A 17985-nucleotide genomic window follows, 5' to 3' on the forward strand; every position below is an offset into this window, starting at 1 on the left:
TGTAACTTATGTCACATGTTCATTTCATTCTTTATGTCTTTATCATAGAACTTATTTCATGTTCTTCCATTATTACATAATAGTGTTTTATACAAATCATATAGCATGTACAAAGCATATCAATATCTTTAGTCATGCATACATACAATTAATGTGATACATATAATCACATATATCACATATAATTATGACAAACACATAATCATGTTCATGACTTCATGAATATTACTCTAGGAAATAGACTCATCGCAAGTATTATTTCCATTAAACACTATATATCACTAGTATGCACTCACCTGACCTCACTAGTCAATATCAATCTCTTATCTTTCCCCAGGATCGATCTTACTTGTCAATGATTCCGGAACTCGTTTAAGCTCTGAATCTACATAGTAATATTGATACATATCAGTATACTAATTAATATATTCTAACTATCAATTCTTAGGCTAAAAGAAAATTATTTTCATTTTTTAATAAAGGTATGCATCGATGCACTCTATAGTGTATCGATGCATTCCTTAACATGTGCATCGATGCACTACCTGTGCATCGGTACACAAATCACCTTCGATGTTTTATTCTTAAGGGGGGTGCATCGATGCACTCCCTATGCATCGATGCACTAATTGCATTCGATGTTCATTTATTTGAGAGTGCATCGATACACATTGAAGATGCATCGATGCACATAACCAGAAATTCTATTTTAAGCATGAAATTCACTCTCTTTTCAGCTTAACTCTTCATCTTTCACCTCCTTCAATATTCCTAACTTTCATATATATACTTAAACTCATTTCTACTCCATAATCACTTCTTTAAACTCAAAATTCTATCTTTCATATGGAATTCAAGAATCATACTAAATTTTTTACTTGTTCTAAATTCAATTCCATTACTTTATATCTCTTAATTAAGTTGAGGATAAGTCAAATTCATCCTTAGAATTTCAAAAACCATTATATATCAAGAGTTCATTTATAAACTCTTAATAGAAATTCCTTTCTAATTCTCTCTTATTGATTTTAAGCTTATATAAACTTTTCTTAAGCTTATATAACCCCCAAAGATTCAAAACCAACTTATAAATTCAAGAAATTAACAGTTACAAATCAAACTTACCTTTAAGCTTGAGCTACGGGAAGAAGAAGAAGAGAGCAAGAAGAAGGCTTCCAGAAATCTCCCAAAACCCACGTGTATAACTCTTATTTAAAGGGAAAAATATCCTTTAAGCTGAAAAGACTAAATTGCCCCTTTAATTATCCATCTATGTATTTAATCCATCATCAAAATTCTTTACTTAAATCCCAGAACTTTAACTTGTTTCAAAATTGAGCACAAAACTTTTAAAATTCTCATTTTAGTCACTAGCCCGATTTTGGGATATTACAAATCTCCCCTCCTTTAAAGAAAATTCGTCCTCGAATTTTCACTGCATACCTTTATAATATCATGCCTTCTAATATTTTCATGTTGTTTCCCTTTCTTAATCTTTCCTGTTACCACTAGCAAACTTACCATTTTCTCATACTCAATTCTTTATATACATCCACATCTTTATAAGTCCATATAATATCATTCATTATATAGACAATAACCCCAATCTTTATCCTCAATATTATGGATCAATTGATTTTTTTCATCATTCTATACGTGCTTTGCACATAAATCAAGCTTTTGCTCATTTCTTAATCCTTGTCTGTATTACTATACACACATCTTTTCATATAACCCTCACGTATTTGTTCAAAGAATAATCATTCATTCTCGTTCTTCTAATAATTGAAAATTGTATCATTTCAATATCAAACTAATAACTTATATCTCAATATACCTCTTGTCATACTTGATCTTTTAAACTCCATCTTTGACTTTTCCTATCCCATTATTCTTTCATTCCATCAAAATCAAAATTTTCTTATACACATATCATATCTTTTCTTTAATGTTCACATTTTCTTTTCTTATCATTTATACTCATATCTGATTACCAATCCTCATCGCATCTTCATAACTTTGATAATCCGCTTCACTTATACATAACCTCATTCTTTACCATCTCTTGTACTTATATTTCCTTGCTTACATCATATCTATATGATCAAAACCATATCCAAATCCACATCATACTTGATTAACTTAACTTTATCTTTTTCTTCAAATCTTATAACTTTATTATCCCTACTATTACAATTAATCAATAACAATTTTTCAATTTAGGGCATAAGCCCTAATCAGACTAATCATATTCATCTTCTCAGTTGAAATCCAACAAGTACAATTTACTCACTTATCCAACCCACACTCTTATTCATATACATTATTATTCTCTTGTCTCTTCCATTACCTTACATTTCCATGATCAAAATACATAATCATGTCTCAATTCACACCATACTTAGTTAATTTACCCTGACATCATCTTCTAATCCTTTAACTTTAATACACTTACCATCACATAATTATGTTAGTCAGGACCAATTACTCCAATCTAAATCATAAACCTTCATCGAACCATTCATATACATTCATTCCAGTCGAAATTATCTCAGCAATAGTTTACTTAACTTATCAAATCCACATTTATTCTCATACACCATGTAATTTTTGTTGTTCCAACTCAACATTCTAACTTCCTTTATCTTATAAACTGATCACTGATGTACCCATTCTTAAACTCTTCTTATCAATCCTTAGCTTTACTCAAACATATGAATCCTCACCTTCTTCACTATACCACATTATTATGATCAAAATATACAACTGTATCCCGATCCACCTCATCTTTGGTTGTCTTATCCTAACAACATCTCAAAATATTAAATTTCTATACATTTTCCATCACATAATCTGGTTAGTCAATGCTAACTCTTTCCATTTAAAATGCAAACCCTTATTTTATCCACATTCTTGCTTATACACGGTACTATTCCTTTATTTTAAACTCATAAACTTTGGCTTTATATATCTTATACCCTTGTCGTTGATGCACTTATTCTCGAACTCTATACAAATTCTAACCACATCATTAGATATTTTAACTTTCTTATGGTGACACTTGTTCACCATATTCTATCGTATCCATTAAATAATAAGAATACTTCATATCACTTTTCCGATTCAAACCTGTGAAAACATTCTATCATTATTCTAATATGATTTCAACTTTTTGAAATCAGTCTTTGATCTTATGAGGCACTTCCTGAGGTGTCCGCTCTTCCTCCTGCCTGGCCAGGGCAGGTGAATTGCCATTACAATCAGGAATATCGCCTCTCACTTCACTTTGAAACTATTATAATCAAACTTCTACTATATCATACTAATTTTATTCTATTAGCAAGACAATACACTCCTTACACTTATCAGATCAGAAATTATTGACTTGGTGTTGGCATGTACACATTTTACAACTCATTTAACTTCGGTTTAAGCCTAGAATCGGCTAAACTTTAGCTCTAATACCATTAAATGTAACACCCAACCCGTATCCAACCCATATCCGAGTCCGAGGTATCACATCAATTTTAAACCTTTACTTGTTCAAAATAATGAAAAACCCCCTTAAAAACTTACTATTATTTCAAAATAAAATTTTTCACACTTATCAAAGCATATACAATTCAAATCGTTTATATGACATGCCAACTACATCTAAAAGAAGAAAATACATATCAAATATTTCTTTTCTGATCTGAACTTTGTAAGAAAGATGTTGACATATCTTGCTCCTCTCAGCTTCTATATTCACTTTCTGTAACCTGCGTGTGAAACACTCACACGCTAAGTCGATGACTTAGTGAGGCATAAAAAACACATCTAATGAAATTCATATCCACTAATCATGCATGATTGTTTTATGCTATCAAATCATACAACTCATATACTTTTTCCATATAACAATTACATACTTGTGCACATAAATGTCATCATTTATATTTTTATTATACTCTTACACTATTATACTTCATATCTCTTATTTCTTGTTCATATGATCTCTTACGTTCATATCCTATATCTTATAACAAATTCTTATATCATCATATAAGTCATTTATACTCATTCACATATACATCAACATATATTCATGTATAACATGGAACAGATGCAATCACCCATATCACACGTATATCATGTCATACAATTCATATCACACATCATATACATATATTACATACATTGTTTTCCCAATTATCTCTTTATTAGCCCATGTACACATATGAGAACTATAGATATATGAGTCTATAGAGGTTGTGCACTAATACTGTCACCACAGCTCGTATAAATGCACCGAAGTGCCACGTAGAATTGCACCGTAGTACCACGTAGAATTGCACCGTAGTGCCGCGTAGAAATACACCGAAGTGCTATATAAGGTTGTCCCTAAGGACCACGTAGAAAATTCCTTAAGAATCATATACATATTCCAATGATCAAGTATATGTCTCAAAAGACCTCACACATGTTCTAAAGAATACATATATGTCCCGAAAGACCGCGTAGACCCTTGACTCTTGGCATGCCAACTATACTCCTAGCTCTCATGACACATAACATGGGTATTAATAGTTATGTTAGCATACATTCACATATACACATAGTCCTATAGTTCTTTCACATAGCTCATTGTCATATAAATCACATATCACATATACATATAAACACATGGTTCACTTACGAATAGAACATTTTCATATGATTCACATATCACAGAGCTTATCACATATAATTGTATTCTTTTTCATATAATCACATAGTCATATAATATTTCATATGACATATAATTTATCTTTCATATATCTCATGCACGTATCATATCTTGTAATCATGTTACTTATAATCACATAACTTCTGCTCATAGGGTTCAACATCATTAAACTTAATTCACTTTCCATATTATCATACATTTATATAATCTTATATGTCCTATCATTAACCTACTCATATACTCATATATACTCTTTAATATAATTTGTATAGTAATGCTCTATAATTGTATCATATACTGAGTTTACCTAAGTCTTCCTTTATAAAATTTATACTACCGGTTCAAATAGTCTCATTCTATCATATACCTAGTTTCTACTCATCTTATCTCACTTTCCCTTTCACTCACATACATCATCTATATACTAGTTTTATCTATTTATTTAGTTCAATTTCCATGACTTCTATAATACTCTTTCATAAAGTTTTGTAATTTTTCACTTTATAACTCATAACACGTAGTTTCCTTTAAGTATATAAATCTTCCCTATATAACTTATGTATCATTACTTATGTTTATGCCCTCAAATTTGTACTATCTTCATAGAGTCTCTTAACCTTTCTCGTGTAATCACTTATACCATATAATATGACTTATACTTGGTTATCTTATGTTCACACACAGACATATATATATATATATATATATCAATGATTCATTAACTTGTAGCTTATGTCACATGTTCATTTCATTCTTTATGTCTTTATCATAGAACTTATTTCATGTTCTTCCATTATTACATAATAGTGTTTTACACAAATCATATAGCATGTACAAAGCATATCAATATCTTTAGTCATGCATACATACAATTAATGTGATACATATAATCAATATAATTATGACAAACACATAATCATGTTCATGACTTCATGCATATTACTCTAGGAAATAGACTCATCGCGAGTCTTATTTCCATTAAACACTATATATCACTAGTATGCACTCACTTGGCCTCACTAGTCAATATCAATCTCTTATCTTTCCCCAGGATCGATCTTACTTGTCAATGATTCTGGAACTCGTTTAAGCTCTGAATCTACATAGTAATATTGATACATATCAATATACTAATTAATATATTCTAAACTATCAATTCTTAGGCTAAAAGAAAATTATTTTCATCTTTTAATAAAGGTATGCATCAATGCACTCTACAGTGTATCGATGCATTCCTTAACGTGTGCATCGATGCACTACCTGTGCATCGGTACACAAATCACCTTCGATGTTTTATTCTTAAGGGGGTGCATCGATGCACTCCCTATGCATCGATGCACTAATTGCATTCGATGTTCATTTATTTGAGAGTGCATCGATACACATTGAAGATGCATCGATGCACATAACCCAGAAATTCTATTTTAAGGACGAAATTCACTATCTTTTCAGCTTAACTCTTCATCTTTCACCTCCTTCAATATTCCTAACTTTCATATATATACTTAAACTCATTTCTACTCCATAATCACTTCTTTAAACTCAAAATTCTATCTTTCATATGGAATTCAAGAATCATACTAAATTTTCTACTTGTTCTAAATTCAATTCCATTACTTCATATCTCTTAATTAAGTTGAGGACAAGTCAAATTCATCCTTAGAATTTCAAAAACCATTATATATCAAGAGTTCATTCCTAAACTCTTAATAGAAATTCCTTTCTAATTCTCTCTTTTGATGTTTTAAGCTTATATAAACTTTCCTTAAGCTTATATAACCCCAAAGATTCAAAACCAACTTATAAATTCAAGAAATTAACAGTTATAAATCAAACTTACCTTTAAGCTTGAGCTACAGGAAGAAGAAGAAGAGGGCAAGAAGAAGGCTTCCAGAAATCTCCCAAAACCCACGTGTATAACTCTTATTTAAAGAGAAAAAAATATCCTTTAAGCTGAAAAGACTAAATTGCCCCTTTAATTATCCATCTATGCTATTTAATTCATCATCAAAATTCTTTACTTAAATCCCAGAACTTTAACTTGTTTCAAAATTGAACACAAAACTTTCAAAATTCTCATTTTAGTCACTAGCCAGATTTTGGGATATTACACAACCTTCTTATACTGGGGCTTGGCTGAAGCATTGTCATCAAACCTTCGGAGTCGGCTTAAGTCTGTCTGGCTTCTCTTGACGTGGTTCGATTTAACTTGCCTTCATCACCACCTCCCCAAAATAGTTCCAATCTGTGAAGTTGCATATGTTTCAGTCGACATAGTCTGAACTGCTCAGTAACATTCTCAAGGTGCTTAATTTTCAGCTCACCTCGAAGATCAAAAAAGAGGAGCAACCGAAGGCTATTGTTGCTAGCAATAACACTTGTAAAGTCTGAATCCGCATCCTGTAATGGTACCAAAAAGAATCCTTGGTCCAAAAAAAAGGCAAACTAGCAAGCCTTGGACAATCCTTTATATTTAATTGTATCAGGTTTACTAACTTTACTATTTCTCCCGGTAACTCTAGCAGATCGGTGCATCCTGAGAGGTCAAGTGTTCGCAAATTGCACAGATGACCAATTGTCTCTTGTAATGTTTCAAGAAGAGTGTTTTGAGAGGTCAAGATATCTCAAATATATCAAATAACCGATGGATCTGTGCATCTTTTTATGTCACTTCAACTCAAATTCAGAATTTTAAGGTGCCTAAAACACCGAATTAGGCTTCTTAGGGCTTCCATTGATACATCTCCAGAGCCAAGAGGTTGAGGGAACACAATTTACGTGCTTTGTACAAAGCTTTTGGTAGCAGACTGGACCTGTAATTACTGTCGACCAATGCATATCGAGTTTCTGCGATATCACCATCACTAATAACTGCTGTATCACTGTTTGCTATTGCCAAGAACTCATTTCCAGCTATATTTTTCGCAAGATCGTATATCAGACAGGGTATTCGGAACTCTACTGCATCACTACTGCTTGCAGGTTGGAAAAATGAAATCTCCAGTAAAGTACCCATTGCCAATGTGTTCAAGCATGGTAGGGTCATCACCTGCAGGTTGAACTAAGCCTCCAGCAATCTACTGTTGGATTAGCTTCTCCTTATTCAAATGATAATTTCTAGGAAATAAGGCACAGTATGCAAAGCATCGTTTTAAATGTGATGGCAAGTGATTGAAACTCATCCTGAGGACAGATAATATTCTGTTCTCACCTGCATCAAGGTTCCATAGTGCACTCTCTTGCACACCTAGCCATTCATCCTCCTTCCTTTTGAACCGTAACAAGCCACCGAGTACTTTAGCTGCTAAAGGTACACCTTGGCACTTGTCAATAATCCGCAGACCAATAGGCAATAGGTTTCTAAAGTTACCTTCTTCTCCATATGCAAAGGCTTGCTGCTTGAACAGAGTCCAGCAATCATCTTTGGTTAGGGCTTTCAAACATGGGAAGTAGTACTATTGCTCATTCAAAATGACCATCCAGTTTGGATCATTGTAAACTACTTGAGCAAGTGTTGTCTTCCCAATTGCCCCAATCCCAACGATTGGAATCACCCAAGTATCAGCACCGGATGATAATAACATATCAACAATCTTCTTCCCATCTTCTGTTCGACCAAGAACTTGTGATGCATCCACGGAAGGTCCAGTTTCACGCTTCTCTTAGTATCTGATCTTTTATAAACTACAACTTCTTTGAAACCGAAGATAGACATCTCTCTTGCTATATCCTCTAATATTTGAATAATATCTGTCAGCTTACGTTGGATTTCAAAGCTAGTTAAAATCAATCTAAGTGTGAAACAAGTGACCCGAACCTGCCTTCGAGTTTCTTTACCTACTGATGACTGAATTCTTCTGAGCTTGTCATGGATAGGATCCTTCCACTTCCAACATGAATATTACTTGGAACCTTTTTCTCAGCGACTGCCTAAGCAAAGCTTGAGTACTAATCTCATCCAAGAGATCATCTGCATCATAAGCAGCATCCCTAAGCTTTGACAACCAAATCTTCACCCTCTTATCCTTCAGTTGTCTCTCTTCTGCATCTTCGATTACAGCTTGAATGATCAACAACTTATCTTGTAGCTTCTGGATGTTCTTCTTCTGGACTTTGGGAGCTGTTTCCGCACCGCTGAGATAAGAAGCCAATTTCCCATACATCGCCTGTAGAAGAGGTGATACAATTAGGGATGCAACCTCCATTCCTGAAGGGGCTGTTAAGTTGCAGCAAATTCAGGGACTGGCCCCAGATTTCGAACTACAGCAGTTGTAGCTAGGTGATGCTGATTGTGAAGAACAAAAGAGGATCGAGTAAACAATTGCAGATAGAAGAACGGGTGATTCAGGGAAGCATGGGAGGGAAACGACCGGTGACGATAAGCGAAGTCAAGAGCCACCTGTTTAGGATGAGTACAATTGGACTTCTGTGTTAAAAATATCCACTTTCTGACCCAAAAAGAGAGGACTTTTCTACGTAAAATGAGAAGGACGCTGAACCAGCCCCCTACTGTTAGTCCACTACAAGTATATACATCTTTAGTGGCGATGCAGTTGATCACTAAAACCATTAAATTTTGACACAAAAATATATGGTGATAAAATTTCTAAATTTTTATTTATTGTCATTAATAACTTTATTATTATTATATCAATGATAATTAGTTTAAAACGGTCACACTTGTTCTTTTTTATTTGTTACTATTTATTCGACAAAATTATCAACATAAATTGTAATGAATTTGTTAGACACTAAAAATATTTTGTTATTATTAATATAGTCACACTAAGTATTTTTAGAGATCAAATGTTCGATACTATTATACATAGAAATTGTGATAAATTTTTTTGACACTAAAAATATATTTTGTGACCACTAATATTGTCACACTAAGTATTTTTTTTAATGACCAAATGTTTGAGACTATTATCAATAACTTTGTCACTATTATATTAGTGACGACTTTAACAAATTCTGTCACGATTACTTAAAAAAATTTGTGACTATGTTTTTTTGACACAAAAAAATTAATAACAGTGACGAAAATTTAGACACTAATATTATCTTTATTAGTGACAAATATTTTATCACAACTATATAAATAAATTGATTAATTAAAAATTTCATCATGAAATCAATTATAGTAGATATTAGATTTTTAGTTGTATCCATATTTCTTTAGCAACTTGGATTGCAATCATTGTCATTGGTTTAATTATTTATTAATAATAGATGATATGACATCCATATCTGATTTTTTATTAATCAACTAATTCATATATGATACTAATTCATCAACCGGATGTTGATTTCACATGTTATTTTTTGATAAATTAATGTAATGCATGACTTTAAGATGATTGAACATGAGACATTTAGGTAAAAAGTGCAACGCCTAACCATTATGCTAAGAAAGAAATATTTGTTGTTGACAAAAAAATAATATTTAGGTTAAACTATTATTGGAATTAATTTTATTCATTTTAATATATATAATATTAATTATTATTTTATAATAATTTAATTAAATTTTATATGACTTCTCATGTGGACATGTTCGTCAAAGATAAATATAAAAACTATTAGGTTGATTTTAAAATATAAACATATAAATATCAAGATTTAAACCTAAAATAATATCAAGTGCTCTTAAATTATATTTAAAAATAAAATAAAATAAAAATATTTGACAATGTAACCTTCTGGTAAAATTCTAAATTAAAAAAAAATAAATTACTAACAATTAATTAGTGTTTGCAAAATTCTCATATGTCTCATAAAGATCATAAATTACATTTAAAAACTACTCATTTTTGAAGAAAAACTAATCATAATTAAAGATTAAATGTCACTATCAAAACTTATAATATCGTCAATCATTTATTTAGTTAATAAAAATAAAATTCATAATAATATAAAACATATATTTAAAAGGTTAAGATAATTTTACCAATCATCAATTAGTCATATAGTCTTTGTACAATTTGGATTGTTATTGAAATTTAAAATTTTAAAATGCATACAAACAAAAATTGAACAAATTAAAGAAAAACTAAAATCGCAATTTGCACATAGTATAGAGACTAGTAACAAAATTTTACCTTTTGACAAACTAGTTATCTTAGTGATAATTTTAATTATTATTGATGTCAATATTTATCACAACAAAAAGTAAAATTTTAAGTGACAAACAACTTTATTGTCACAACAAATATCAAATAATAGTGATCACTTATATGTCGTCACTGTCATATCATTTCTTGCCAGAAAAATAATTAACGTCAATTTAGTATTATAATAGTGTCAAATTTTTGTGACAGTGAAATTTATGTCACAATTATATATTTATAGTGAGAATTTAATTGTGAGAAAAAATTAATCATCATGGTTATTACAATAACAATGACGAAATAGAAATACACCACAATTATTTTTATTAATAATGTCGTACAAAATTTTGTCATAAAAAATTTATATTTGTGACAAATTTACTAATAGTCACTATCAATTTGTCAGTAAAAATATTATTTTTGTAGTGATATTGTGACGTAATTTAAGACTGTCGTAAGTATACCATTATAAAATAGTAAACTTACAAGTGAAAAATGTTATTGTCACAATTATGAATAATAATATTGACCACTTAATTTTATAATTACATTGTTAAATGATAAAAAGAATGATGTCAATTCAAGTATTTTATTAGTGATTAAATAGAAGTATGACTAAACTATTCACTTAAATAGTGACAAAAATAATTATTGTTGCAAACCACCAACTAAGACTAATAACAAAAATAATTGTCATTATAAACCACCAACTAAGACTAGTGACAAAATATTTTCGTCACAATTATGAATAATAGTAGTGATACTCAACATATTGTGACTATTACACTTTTCTCATGAAACATAAGTTGACGTCAATTCGAACATTCTATTAGTGACTAATTGATAATGACAACTTGTTTTGGTCACAATAAATCACTATTACTAATAAATGTTGCGGAATACGGCTATCAGATAGATCAAAATAAACTGATAATTTGAGAAAATAAAAATGAAGATAAAACAATACACAAATTTTACGTGGAAAACCCTTAAATAATATAGGGTAAAAACCACGGGCAATGGTAGAAGAATTTCCTATTTTCTCATAGTGAAATTCTTCTACGTTGCCCGTGGTTTTTACCCTATATTTAGTGGTTTTCCACGTAAAATTGTGTATCTTCATTTTATTTCTCAAATTATCAGTTGCGATTTGCTCTATCCGATAGTCGTATTCCGCAACAATTAGTATCAAAGCCAGATTTTAGTGTATAATATCTACTTATTGTCTTTGTGGTTGCAACCAAAAGATGGATCCTCCATCATAAGAAAGTAAAAGATATTACCCATTCTTTGAAGGTTCCAGAGAACTATTCACGATAGTGAAATAGTGGGAGCTATCTGTAATAGAAGTTATGGCAACGAAATTGATATTGAAAAGTTCAATGGGAGAAATTTCTCATTGTGGAAATTGAAGATAGGTCATCCGAGGAAAGACGGTTGTTTGCAGCTAAGTGAAGGCATGTAGATTTCACAGATATGACAACAAATGGATCGAAATGGACTGGAATGTATGGCAAACTTTCATCTAGCTTTCAGAGTGCTCGTACTTAATGACTTATTACATGCCAACACTTTACTTCAAAGTCTCCTGATTCGTATGATTAACCCATCATCAACTTGACAGACAATAAGTCACCAGTCTAGTATTCGATGACGTTGCAGTGCTGTTCTACAAGAAGAAAATTGGCGCAAGAACAAGGAAGATAGACAAGTAAAGCTGCAACAAGCAGAAGCATTGACACGATGAGAGAGATCAACAGAACGTGACCAAGCAGCAGTCACAAACATGGTAGATTAAAGTCGAGGAGCAAGAATTTAAAGTGCTACAACTGTGGAAAGAATGGTCACTTGAAGAAGGATTGTTGGAGTCTAAATAAAAAATCCAATCCACCAATACCACAAAACACTTCAGATAATGAGATGCTCTATGTTATGAAACGTCAACCACCGTAGAAGCAGAAAAAGATTTGCATATATATGGCTCATTGATTTGGGAGCAACATATCACATGACGTCAAGAAGAGAATGGTTCCATCATTATGAACCTATCTCAGGAGGATCTGTGTATAGTTGCAATGGTCATGCCTTACAGATTGTTGGCGTGGGAACCATCAAATTGAAGATGTATGATGAACAATTAAATTTGTTCGAGATTGCGGCACGTGAAAGGTCGAAGAAAAATTTATTATCTTACGGATTGTTGATAATAATGCAAGCAAGATTGAAACACGTAAAGGATCATGAAGGTGTTCCGTGGAGCGCTTGTGGTGATGAAAGGCGAAAAGATAGCAGTAAACTTGTACATGCTGAAGTGAGACTTTGATGAAGTAGAAACCTCTGTTGCCTCATGTAGTTCAGATTCTGCAATGTTATGACATCATAACTTGGACACATGTCAGAACAAGAATGAAGTCCTTTTGGAGCAAAAGCTACTTCCAGGCTTAACAAATGTATCACTTACTTTGTGTGAGCATTGCATAACAAGTAACAGCACCGGTTGAAATTCAACACTTCAAATTCTAGAGGCAAAAGTGTTCTAGAATTGGTTCATTCTGACGTATGGCAAGCACCTTTACATCCATAGGCGGAACAAATACTTTGTCTCATTTATTGATGACTACTCCAGAAGATGTTGAGTGTACCCTATTAAGAAGTTAGATGTATTTTCAACTTTCAAAACTTCAAAGCGCGGTGGAACTTGATTCTGGAAATAAGATCAAGTGTTTCAGAACAGATAATGGAGGAGAATACACAAAAATTTGATGACTTTTGCAAGGAAATAATGCATCAAAAGGCAGTTCACAGTGGCGAACACTCCCTTAACAAAATGGAGTGGCAGAGCATATGAATAGAACCTTGTTAAAAAGAACAAGAACAATGTTGAGAGATGTAGGCTTAGAAAAATCATTCTGGGCAGAAGCAGTCAATACCGCCTGTTATTTGGTGAATTGAGCTTCATCAACTGCAATAGAGCTGAAGACACTAATGGAGATGTGGACTGTTAAACCAGGTGTGATTATTCAAACCTCCATGTATTTAGAAGTATTGAGTACGTGATGTTCAACTCCCAAGAAATTTCAAAGTTGGATCCAAATCCAAGAAATGAAAATTCTTGGGTATGTTGATGGAGTAAAGGGGTATCGCTTGTGATCCCACTGCCCTAAAGTGATCATCAGCAGGGATGTTATCTTTGTAGAAGATAAACTACAAAAAAAGAAGCGATGATAACGCTAAAAGCCAGATACTACACATATATATGTGGAAAAGGAGGTTGAACAAGGAGATTCTTCTGAAGCAAACCAACACATGATGAACAAGAACCAGAGTTATGAAGCTCCAACAACTCGTCAATCAGATCGTGTGAGAAGATGTCCCAATTGGCACTCAGATTATGTTATAAGGAAATATTGCATACTGCCTTTTAACGAGGACGGTGAGCCATCAACATACCCAAAGGCAATAAACAACTCAGATGTTCACTGTGGATGATGGCGATACAAGAAGAAATTGAAGCCCTTCATAAAATAATACATGTGACCTTGTGCCACTACCACAAGAAAGGAAGCCAATTGGTAACAAATGGGTCTTCAAAATCAAGCGAAATGGTGAAGATCAAGTTGAGAGGTATCATGCAAGACTGGTGGTCAAAGGATATGCTCAAACAGAAGGTATTGATTTCATTGAAATATTTTCTCATGTGGTCGACTAACAACAATTCGAGTAGTCTTGGCAATGTGTGCTACATTGAACTTACATCTAGAGCAGCTAGATGTTAAAACAGCTTTTCTTCATGGAAATCTTGAAGAAGAGATTTATATGCTCCAGCCTGAAGGTTTTGAAGAAAAAAAAAAGATCTTGGTTTGCAGGTTGAACAATCTATGTACGATCTAAAGCAGGCGCCGAGGTGTTGGTATAAGAGATTTGATTCCTTCATTATGTGCCTTGGATACAACAGACTTAATGCAGACCCTTGTGTTTATTTCAAGAGGTTTGGGATAACGATTTTGTTATATTGTTGTAGTATGTGGATGACATGTTGGTTGTAGGACCCAACAATGATCATATTGAAGAATTGAAGGCACAACTGGCTAGGGAATTGAAATGAAGAACTTGGGATCAGCAAACAGATTCTAGAGATGCAAATTCACCGAGATAGAAGTAATAGGAAGATTTGGCTTTCACAAAAGAATTGCTTGAAGAAGATCTTGTCACGATTCAACATGCAATATTGTAAGCCAATTTCTACATTTTTCCTATTAACTTCAATTATCCTCCAATATGAGTCCTAGCAGTAAAGAAGAAATGATAGAGATGTCTCGTACCGTATGCATCAGCATGGGAAGTTTAATGTTCGCTATGATATGCCAAGACTAGACATTGCACAAGCAGTGGGAGTGGTTAGTTAGTACATGGCGAATCCAGGCAAAGAGCATTGGAATACAATAAAGAGCCTGAGATACATCAAGGGACCTCAAATGTTATATTATGTTACGGAGGATCAAACTTACTTATCAATGGTATGTCGATTCTGACTATGAAGGGGATTTGGATAAAAGCAAATCTACTACAGGATATGTTTTTAAAGTTGCTGGTGGAGCTGTAGGTTGGGTTTCAAAATTTCAGTCATTGTGGCTACATCCACAATAGAAGCAGAATATGTAGCAGTTACACAAGCCAGTAAAGAAGCAATTTGGTTGAAAATGCTATTGGAGGAGCTTGGACACAATCAAGAGTATGTCTCTCTGTTTTGTGACAGTCAAGCCTTGCATCTAGCAAGGAATCCAACATTTCATTCAAGGACAAAGCACATACGAGTTCAGTGTCATTTCATTCGTGAAAAGGTGAAAGATAGACGGTAGATAGCAGAAAATCCATACCAAAGACAACATAGCAAATTTCATGACGAAAGCGATCAATGTTGATAAATTTACTTGGTACCGATCCTCTTGTGGCTTGTCAGAGATGTAAGCAACATGATGGTACAAGGTAGAAAAAATGATGTGACGATATGATTGTTCCAATCAAATCTTCAAGTGGGAGATTGTTGAAAATTGGTGGCATCGAATTTTCAACATAAATTACTTGTGATGAACTTTAAAATTATCACTTTATAATATAAGAGTGATCAACTAGAACAAATCACAATTATTCATTTCAAAAGTGACAGAATAATTTTTGTCATAGATAACATACTTTCTATGATAAAATTTTAAGTGTCATAACTAGATGGTCACTAAAAATCTTAATTCTTACGGTATACTCAAATTATTTGATGTTTTGTGGCGATAATATGCTACAAAACCAACCAGACTAATAAAGTCACATTCCAACTAATTACAAAGAATACCCCCATTCTATGTAGAGATCATTATTAACATTCTCTACAAATAGCACCCACAAATATGATTTTAAAAATGCAATTAATTGACCAAATATTTGAGATGACAGAATCGAACTTTAGTCAGTTCAGTCAGATTGATTATGTTAATTTCTTAGTATATGCAGCTGCTGTGTATATACAAATCCAACAACCCGGTATGGATGCTAATTAGTCGCAGTTTTATTATTAATTAACTTCATTGAAACCTGTAAACATAGTTTCACAGTTTAATTAGTGGTGTCGGGACCCGTGTTCCAACCTTGTGGAAGAAGTTGTCAAAACATAGTTTTTAGTTTTTAGTTTTAAAATACATAAAAAAGACAAGCTGGTTTAGGTGGTTTACCAAATACCGAGGCCCTGGTTTTTGTTGAACATTGTTGCAAAAACCAGAGCTCATGTATTTGAGCGCCAACTTGTGCAAAGAGTCTTGGAATGCACTACAACCTTGTACCAAAAACCAACACAGAACAAACATTTTCAAGCTAAAGCTTTCCTTTATTAGTATTGGGAAAATCCTAATCTCACACCACCAAGTAAAAACTCCAACCAGTTGAAGCACCTTCACGAGTCTGGCTTGTTAATTGGACATCTGTTTTTGCTTTTGTAAAACACAAAACTGCAGGTATATTGTCTTGAGCAATGGATTTTTAAGACAAACAAGATTGAAACCTAATTAACTCGTATATTATTTAGGCAAATCCTTTAGTAGCAAGGCAAGTTTGTCGGAATAGATTTAGATATGTTACAAATCCAGCGGTGGATCTAGAAATTAAAAGATAGGGGTCCAAAATTTTAATATCATATTCTAAAAAAAATTGTGTATGCAAATTTTCTTATTTTTTTCTATTCCCATTAGCAAATTAAACTAAATTTATCATTTTTTTTAAAATAATGGGTGTGCAATGGCTCCCTTAAGGAACCATATACATCCGCCCCTGTACAAATCCTTCAAGTTCATTTGAGTTTTTTAAAACCATTTGCCTCGAGTTGGTTGGAACATTCTCCAACTTGTGCCTAATGTCGATTTTCTTGTACTTTCTTCTTCCTTTCTCCGCTTAATTATAGGTTTTTGAATATCAATATATCACAGTCCAATGCGGAAAACATTTTAAATATTTGTCTTGAATTCTAAATAACGGAACGTGACAATCACGATCGAAACAGATATTACACGCATTCAAAAACATCTTAATTCGAATTTAAATTTTTTTAATACAATATTTTAATAGATATATTTTGATAAATCAAAATACATATATCTCGCATACCATACATATGTGAATATAAACAAACTTGCATGGGTGGTTTATATCATTCAAGATGCATACATAACTCATTTTGATACGCCTTTGTTAATAAAGCATGCACCAATTTTGATGGAGATTATATATCATATATGTATGTTGTCATTTGAAATGTGGGTCATGTTTGATGAATAAACATGAACCGAAATTTTATACAAGCAACAAAACAAGGCAAGCCACGTAGATCCTAAAGCGTAGTATAGTTGGCAGCTCAGTCATCAATGTTTGTAAGGAAAAAAAATTGTGGCGACCTGTTGAAATGATATCTTGGAAACCCAATCTCTATCACAAATGGCTGATTCCCCATCTTATCTCTTTTCTTCGTTATATAAATATTCATTCCCTGTGTGAAAAAAGAAGAAGAAGCATTTAATGGACAGAAGAGGTCCACGGTGTGAATCTGCCAATCTTTAGTTAGCATTAGGTAGACGACAATAATATAAATGCAGACAAATTCGAATGATCTGAGAAACAATGATGTTT

This window comes from Hibiscus syriacus, unplaced genomic scaffold, assembly GCF_006381635.1.
Source record: "Hibiscus syriacus cultivar Baekdansim isolate YM2019G1 unplaced genomic scaffold, ASM638163v2 tig00116964_pilon, whole genome shotgun sequence".
NCBI lineage: Eukaryota > Viridiplantae > Streptophyta > Magnoliopsida > Malvales > Malvaceae > Hibiscus > Hibiscus syriacus.